The sequence below is a fragment of the Tupaia chinensis genome, unplaced genomic scaffold (assembly GCF_000334495.1).
Source record: "Tupaia chinensis unplaced genomic scaffold, TupChi_1.0 Scaffold000429_1, whole genome shotgun sequence".
Classification (NCBI taxonomy): domain Eukaryota; kingdom Metazoa; phylum Chordata; class Mammalia; order Scandentia; family Tupaiidae; genus Tupaia; species Tupaia belangeri.
In genome coordinates, this window is record NW_006159934.1 from 607,397 (window position 1) to 615,189 (window position 7,793).

Here is a 7,793-nt window from a genome sequence, read left to right on the forward strand (position 1 = left end):
ACGCTGGGCGTGTGTGCGTGCATGCCCAAGATCCCCAGAGGAGAATGGAGAAGGGATTGCGGTGTGACCATCCCTCCTGGGGGGTGATTTCTCGCTTTCTGTCTCTATGTCTCTCTCTGTCTGGTGAGCGCACGTGCCCTATAGCAAAAACCTCTCCCCCGCCCAAAAAAAACAAAAAAAAAAAAAACAAAAAAAGCTCACGCCAGGCACGTGCGCGTGCGTGCCCAAGATCCCGAGAGGAGAAGGGATTGCGGCGTGGCCATCCCCCCTGGGGGTGATTTCTTGCTTTCTGTCTCTCTGTCTTTCTCTGTCTGGTAAGCGCACATGCCCTATAGCAAAAACATCTCAAAAAAATAATAATAATAATTAACACACAAAACAAAAAACCTTGAGGGGCTGCTCCTAGAGGACCTTTCCCAACCAAGTCCTGCTGCTTCCTCCTCAGGACTCCTCCCTCCTACCCCTCCTCTTCAATCCTGGCCTCAGCCTGCACCTACAACTGCCTCCAGCTCGTAGTCACCCGTGGTCCCCCCAGCCTTCCCCCTTCCGTCCTCCTGGAATGCCAAGTCCACAAAGCTGACACCTCCCTCATCCTCAGATGCCACCTCCTTCCAGAAGCCGCTCCTAAGCCACTGGTATCTCACTCCTCTGGTTTCCCCCAACACACTATTCACATCCCTACAGCCACAGCCCCTCAGGCCGTAAGGGACCTGAACAGCCCCTTTGGCCTCTGCCTGCACACCTCTTACCTAGGGAGCTCCCTCACTGTCCCAGGCACACTGCCCATCTTGGGCAAGCCCAATTACTAGAAAATCCTTCCTGTGGTTTGGCCCCAGGCCATAAGGAACCTGTTGGTGCCTCTCTGAGGTGGCCCTGCCAGAGATCTGAAGGCAGCACCCACATCCTCCCTGGGTTTCTCAAGTGAAGCATTCCTTCCCCTTCAGAGCCTTCCCAGGGACTCTAAATTGCAGTCCCTGCCCCAGACCTGTTATGCTCTGCCAGTCTTCTATCATACAGCACACAAACCGACTCTGCTGCCACTGCTGTGCGGTCTGACCTTTCCCCTCACTTTTTCTATATGGTCTACCTTTATTAATGTAGCCAAAGATCACATCAGGGATCATGTAGTACTTCCTACTAAAGAAAGACCCAAACCCATCTTACCACCATCTGTCTGGTTGAATTCTGGATTTAAGTAAAAGACCTTTCTCCTGTTTTCATTTCTTCACTTACTCATTGTTGTGCCAATCTGAGATTCTGATGGTTCCTGACTCTGATACCTCTTTTAACATCCACATCCAGGCCAGAGCCCTGTGGTACCTTTCTAGAGACATCCTCCAAATTATCTCAGATCTCCAATCAGTTCTTATTGGACACTGAATGAAATGACAAGGACACAGGATGTCAAATTCTCCCCCCCACACACACACATACACGCAATCTACTTCCCATTTCCCAACTCAGACATACTCCTGACAGGAACAGACCTAAGTAATGTGGCCAGCCTGGCATGCTGTCTTCCCGGTGTCTCGGGCTGGAAACAGTGGACACTGTACACATACCCAAAGTGGGCACCTGTTGTCTGTTGAATGATTAGGGCCCCAGTGCTCTTGGAAATCCACAACCCTCTCTGAGTGGCAGTCACGGCTCCAGAAAGGGGGCTGGAGCAGAGCTGAGGACTTGGAAGGCTTTGGTGTATGAATGGCAGCTGGGGCCCTGGGACAGTTACAGGCTCTAAGATCCAAATGGCTTTTCAATGGACACACCTAGACAGCACATGGGCACCTTGCTTGCCACCTGGCCCAAATCTGGCTCTCTCTCTCTCTCCTGAGCCCTCCCTCTTCTGAATTCCCCCGCTCAGAAACCACCTGTGCCCCAGGGTCCCCCATGCAAAACCCTGGGATAGCCATACTTTTCCTTTTTGTCTCACGGCCAACCAATATCCGATCTGTCTCGGTGTTTTTGTTCTTCACTCAGTGGGTTTCAAGCGCCAGAATCCCGTAGGAGGATTTTTTTTTCAATGATAGCGTGTGCATGTGTGTGAGAGAAAGAATACCCTTGACAGGGTCACGTCACGCTGTGATCCCCTCCCAGCCCTCCAGCTCCTCACGATCCTGTGTGCATGCACTCGACACGTTTTCAGGCCCACCTGGAGATCTGAACCTGTGGTTAGCCTGTGGCCTCCAGTCTTGGGGATACTTGCATTATTGCTGAGCCACAGTGGCTGGATCTTTGGATCTTATTTTTCTTTTTTTAAAAAATTATTTTTTATTTGACTTTATTTATTTATTTTAATAGAGAGGGACAGAGTGAAAGGACTAGAGAGGAAAACTGAGCAAGTAAGCCACCAGGTCGAGGACTAGAACCATCATTGGCCATGTGGGAGTCCTTTGGATTAAAAAAAAAATCTTACAGGGTTCTACCCCAGAGACTGAATCAGAATTTACAGGGGTGGGACCGATGAGGCTAAGTCGTTTGTTTTTAAGATTTTTACCATAGGGCAAATGCAATGGCCCATGCAGGAGACAGAGAGAGAGGAAAAGTAAGAAATCACCCCCAGGGGCAATGCACACAGCAACTCCTTCTCCTCCATTCTCTTGAGATTTTGGGCACACATGCACATGTACCTGGAGTGTTTTTCAAGAACTTAAACCAAGGAGTCAGTAATGTGGGATCCAGTACCTTCCACCACTACACCACTGGCTGGCCCAAGACTGTTTTTTAAAAGCACTCTCCACCCCCAGGGTTAAGAAAGGCTGCTCCAAGGGCCGGCAGGTGGCGTGGTGGATAAAGGCGCAGGACTCCCACATGGCCGACCACGGCTCGAGTCTCGGACCTGGTGGCTTGCTTTCTCACTTTCCCTCTCTTACTCTCTCTCTCTCTCTGTCTTTCTGGTCAAATTAAAACAAATACATTAATTAAATGAATGCATAAATAAAATTAAATAAATAATTCTTAAAGAAAGAAAGGCTGCTCTAGTCTCCCCACCTATGACCAGCTGTCCCCACTCGTCTAATCACCTCCAGACTGAGTAATCGGAATGGAAGTAGGGAGGGCTGGAAGCTGGTGTTGCTCCCACTACAGAGGCCATCAGAAAAGAAAACCCTGGAAGAACACTGTGTCCTGCCCTGGTTAAGGCAGACCAGCCCTGGTGGTCTCTCCTGGCAGAGGCTCCAGGATTCCAGGACACTTCCCTCCAAGAGGCACAGAGGCCAGGCAGCCTCCAGGCCCGCTGTCCCAGGGGATGGCATCAGGCCAGTGGGCAGGGTTGATTCATCACTGCTGAGCAGAGTCGCTGTTGTCTGCCTTGAGGGCTATTTTTTTCCCTTCCCTTTTTTAATGACTAATCAAAGTCAATATCACTAGTGCAGAGAGGCCCAGAGCTGAGTCAGGGGTGCGTGAGGAGGCCAAACTGGGTCTCCAAGAAAAAGGGCTCTCCAAGCTGAGCCCCTTTGTCTCCTCCCCACCTTCTGGTCGGTGGACTCTCCGCATTTTCTACATCAGGTCCCTGCTCAGCAGAGACTGCCCCTCAGCAGGGCCCCAGACCAGCTCAGGGGGCAGCTGTAGGCCATGCAGAGGGGCTGGGCTCAGCCCAAGGGCACTTTGTGACCTTGGATAAACCCTTGGCCCTCTCTGAACATCAGTTTCCCACCCCCCTTTTTTTATACTTTTCTATAGGGCGTGTGTGCTCAATTGAGAGAGAGAGAAAGAGTGAAAGTGAGAAAGCATTCCCCAGGGGGGATGGCCATACCATGTTTCCTTTTATTCCACTCTCCTCTTAGGATTTGGGCATGCCGGCACACACACCAGGTATGTTTTTCAAGCTGCCGGATCTGGGACTTGAACCAAGCAGTAGGCCATATGGCATCCAGCTGTTTTCACCACCACACACCTGCTCGGCCTGAACCTCAGTTTTCTGATTTGTAAAATAGGAGACTGGATTAGATGGTCCTGGAAAGCCATTCACCCAAGATGAAAATGTGCTCAGCTCCATTGTCTATTCTGGGAAACCCCAAAAAGTAATAGGCAGGAAGGAGGGAGACTCTGCCCTATGTCTCTCCTTTTTATTTTTTGTTTTTCCTTTATTCATGACAGAATGCACTCATGTGGAATGGCACTCAGCAGTACCCTCCACAGGATCTGGTCACGCCGTAACCCTCTTCTTTTAAGTCTCCAGCCCAGTGGATTGTGGGCACTCAGGCAAGTGCCTGGTGTGTTTCGGGCTGACGGGGCTAGGATTCGAACTGTGGTCACCATGTGAGATTTCTCCTGAGTAGCATGTTACTGCACCACGGAGCTGACCCACTACACCTATTACATCCTCTGTGAGGCAAATAACACTGGCTCCGCTTTCCAGATGACGAAATGAGCAGAGATAAGAATGAACCTGCACCGTTTTGTCTACTGACCAGTCTCTTCCTACAACGAGACAACCAGGGAAACTGGTAGGCAAACAGGGGCACTGGGCTTCCCCACCCAGGCCTGCCCTAGCTGGTCCATTCTAGACTTCAGGGAGCCCTGAAAGGCCATGTGTCAGGACCCCAGCTATTCTCTCCTGATTGGACATTCCAGCCTCTCTGCTCTGACTCAAGCTGGTTCCTTTTGGATCACCTATTCAAATTCCACTCCTCCTGCGGCGCCATCGCAAGTTCTCTGCCTCCAGGGTCAGGCCGCTCCAATTGTCACCAGTGTCTGCCACGGCCCAGTATGGAGAGAAACATTTTGGGCCTAGAGAGGGTCAGCTCAGGAAGTTCCCATAAAGGAAATCAAGGAGGCCTCGGGAACCAGCAGTTGGCGTAATGGCTATGTCACTGGATTCCCACGTAGTTGACCGTGGTTCACGTCCCAGACCCGGTGGCTTAAAACTCACGCCAGGCGCGTGTGCGTGTGTGCCCAAGATCCCGAGAGGAGAATGGAGGAGAAGGGATTGCAGCGTGACCATCCCCCCTGGGGGGTGATTTCTCACTTTCTGTCTCTATGTCTCTCTCTGTCTGTCTGGCAAGCGCACGCGCCCTATAGTGAAAACCTCTCAATAAAAAAAAAAAATTAGAAAAAAAAAAAGGAGGCCTCGGAATTGGGGGGTGGGGGTGGTAGCTACATACCAGAGTGGAACTGCCTGGGGACATCCAAGCCTCTCCCTGTCTGTGTGGCCCAGGACCCCTCTAAGGGCTCCATTTCCCACCTGCACCCTGAAGGGTTGCCCCTCTGATCTCTGAGGGCCTGTCTACAGCACTGAGGCCCCCACATCAGCCCCTGAGGATCCTCTTCATTCTCATCTGCACAAGGGCAAGAACAGGCCCCCGGTGAGGTGGGGGCTGGAGAAGCCTGGAGGGCCGGGCAGGGCCTGCATAGCGCCCAGGAACTGTGCCAGCTCCTTCCCCAAGTGTGACTTTTATAAATAAGTTCCCTTCGCCTCCCTTCCAAATGTGGTGGCGTTGGGTGGGGGAGAAGGAGAAAGAAGAAGGAGGAGGAGGAAGGAGGGAGGGAGGGAGGGTGGCGGCGGCGCATGGTGGCTGTCCTGAGTACCAGCTCTGTCCAGCCCAGCAGGCTCTAGTCTTGTCATTCCTTGGGATTCTGGGCTGCAAATTCTGTCCCCTGAGGATCCAGGTCTTCCCCCAGTGTGGGGTCAGTGTCGGCGGCCTCGGGCCCACCTCTCACCCTTAGAAACCGGGTTCCAGGTCTTCCTAGTTCCAATTTACAGACAGAAATCCCAGCCCAGGAGAAAAGGGACTTGCAGAAATGGCAAGTCTCCCCAGCCTGGCTATTCCACCTCACCAGTGTGGGCTCCTGCCATGTGCCCGCGAGGTGGCCAGAAACCCTCAATGGCAGGTCTGCACAGCAGTGAGTACAACCCAGATGCGTTCCGAACGCCTGGGGTGGGAGAAAGGAGGGGGTGTCTGAGAGTGAGCCTCCGGCAGTTCAAAGGGAAGCCAGGCTAATGTGAGTTTATTTTCTTCCTTTTTTTTTTTGGTGGGGTTGGGGTGGAGAATAAGGTGATCTCAGAGGAACACATGATGGCAAAAAGATCTGAGTTCAAGCTCCTCACAACCCAAGCGCCCAAGCTCTCCTGGGGGGGTCCCCCAGTACCAGCCAGGTCTAAGTCTGACCATCTTCAGGGACTAGGCAAAGTCCCTTTCTACCGCTCCTTGGTCTACTAAGCATGGTACTTCTCCTTTGGGCCTCAGCTTCCCCTTCAGCAGAGGGGATGAAAGCTGATTGGCCAGAGGCTGTGATCAGATATAAGGAGCTGCACCTCCTCTGCCCACTTGGTTCCCACGCATCCCCTGGTCCGCCCCACCGGAGCCCCAACATCAGCAATACACCGCATAGCCCTTCCTCATGAAAACACTCTGACTCAACCAAGCACAGGAAACTTGAGGGCAACCACAAGGGCTGAAGTGGGAAGTGTTTAGAGACCATATCCGACATAAGGGACCATCTTCTTCCTTTGAAATCTCATGGGGTTTAACCCAGGGGCTGGCGCTCACCCAGGAATAACCAGGTCTTTAGGCGATGGGAGCGGATGGGGGGTGGGAGGGGTAGAGGCAGAACCAGGTCTCTGTTCAGCCTGCCCAGGAGAGCCCACCTGGGTAAGTGAGGAAGCTCAGGCACAAACTAGGGAACCTCTGGGCAAAAAGACAGGCCCAGGGTCAACAGACCGCAGGGCACTGGAAACTTTCCATAGAAGTGGATCTAGGGCTAAAGCTAGGCAGAGGGGGAGTGTGGGGTGCCCTTGATCTAGGGAGCTCCCAGAGGTCAGTGGGCAATGCCTGCCAGGAGGGCAGTCGGCCAGGAGGCCCAGATGAAGCTTCACCTGGGCGTGAACTGATTCCCAGCACCCCCCCCACCCCTGCCCCCCTCTCCCGCCAGACAGGCTTCGTTTCTTTCACTGTTCCCCATTCACCTCCTTCAGGGCAGAGGCCAGGGGAAGGGGAGCCGTGAGATGAGGGGCAGGCGGCAGGGGTCTCTGGGCTGGGAGAGGGTGGGTTCTGCCTCAGAACCTTTGTGCATCCTCCTACTCCCCCAAACCCCGCCCCGGGAGCCACACCCCAGGGGCCTCTGAGACAGAGGTGGAAAAATACATCCAGGTCGAGTCAGACTAGGAAACCTTGGAAGGGTCTGGAAACGCCAGCCCAGGCTGCCTGGAAGCCCAAAGGTGGACCGGGGACGGGTGTGACCCTCTCAGACCCAGGGCGGGCAGAGGATCCTGACCGCAGACCGGGAGCCACAGGTGATGGGAGCCACAGGTGGAGGGGGCGGCGCGGCGCCCCACGAGACAGCTCCCGCCCAGGAGGCCAGGCCGCCCCCACCCGACGACCGGGTTTCCGCAGCGCGCCTCGCAGCGGGGAGCGGGGCGCTGGGCAGGGGACCGCCCCCGGCCCGCTCCCACCGCAGTCCTGCTCCCACCGCAGTCCTGCCGTCTGTCTACACCGACACGCAGCGGGAAGGGAAGATCAGCGATGGGCGGACAGAGTTAGGGACAGAAACAGAGGTGCTGCCGGGCAGTGGAGAGGTCAGGCATCCGTCCCGTCACCGACACCCCATAATAACCTTTTCAGCGCCCCTGTTTCTTGGCGCTGAAAAGTTTCTCCAGGACCCCAGGCTCCAGCCACCAGTCCCCGGGCCAATGCAGACGATCTCTTGAGAGCCCGTAACCCCGAGTGGGTCCGAGGGGCGGGACCCAGAGGGGGGGCGGGGTCCCCGGCTCGCACCGCTCCCTCCGGCTCCGGCGGGGGGCAGAGGTGTGCAGCCCCGACGGCTGCGGAGCCGGGCAGGGAGTATCTGGCGCCCCG

General features: G+C 54.5%; 1 protein-coding gene across 1 annotated transcript in view; it reads right to left on the bottom strand.

Annotated features, from left to right (window-relative positions):
* Positions 1-7,793, bottom strand: part of STX1A (syntaxin 1A) — a 21,253-nt gene that overhangs the window by 12,658 nt on the left and 802 nt on the right. The window lies entirely within an intron of this gene.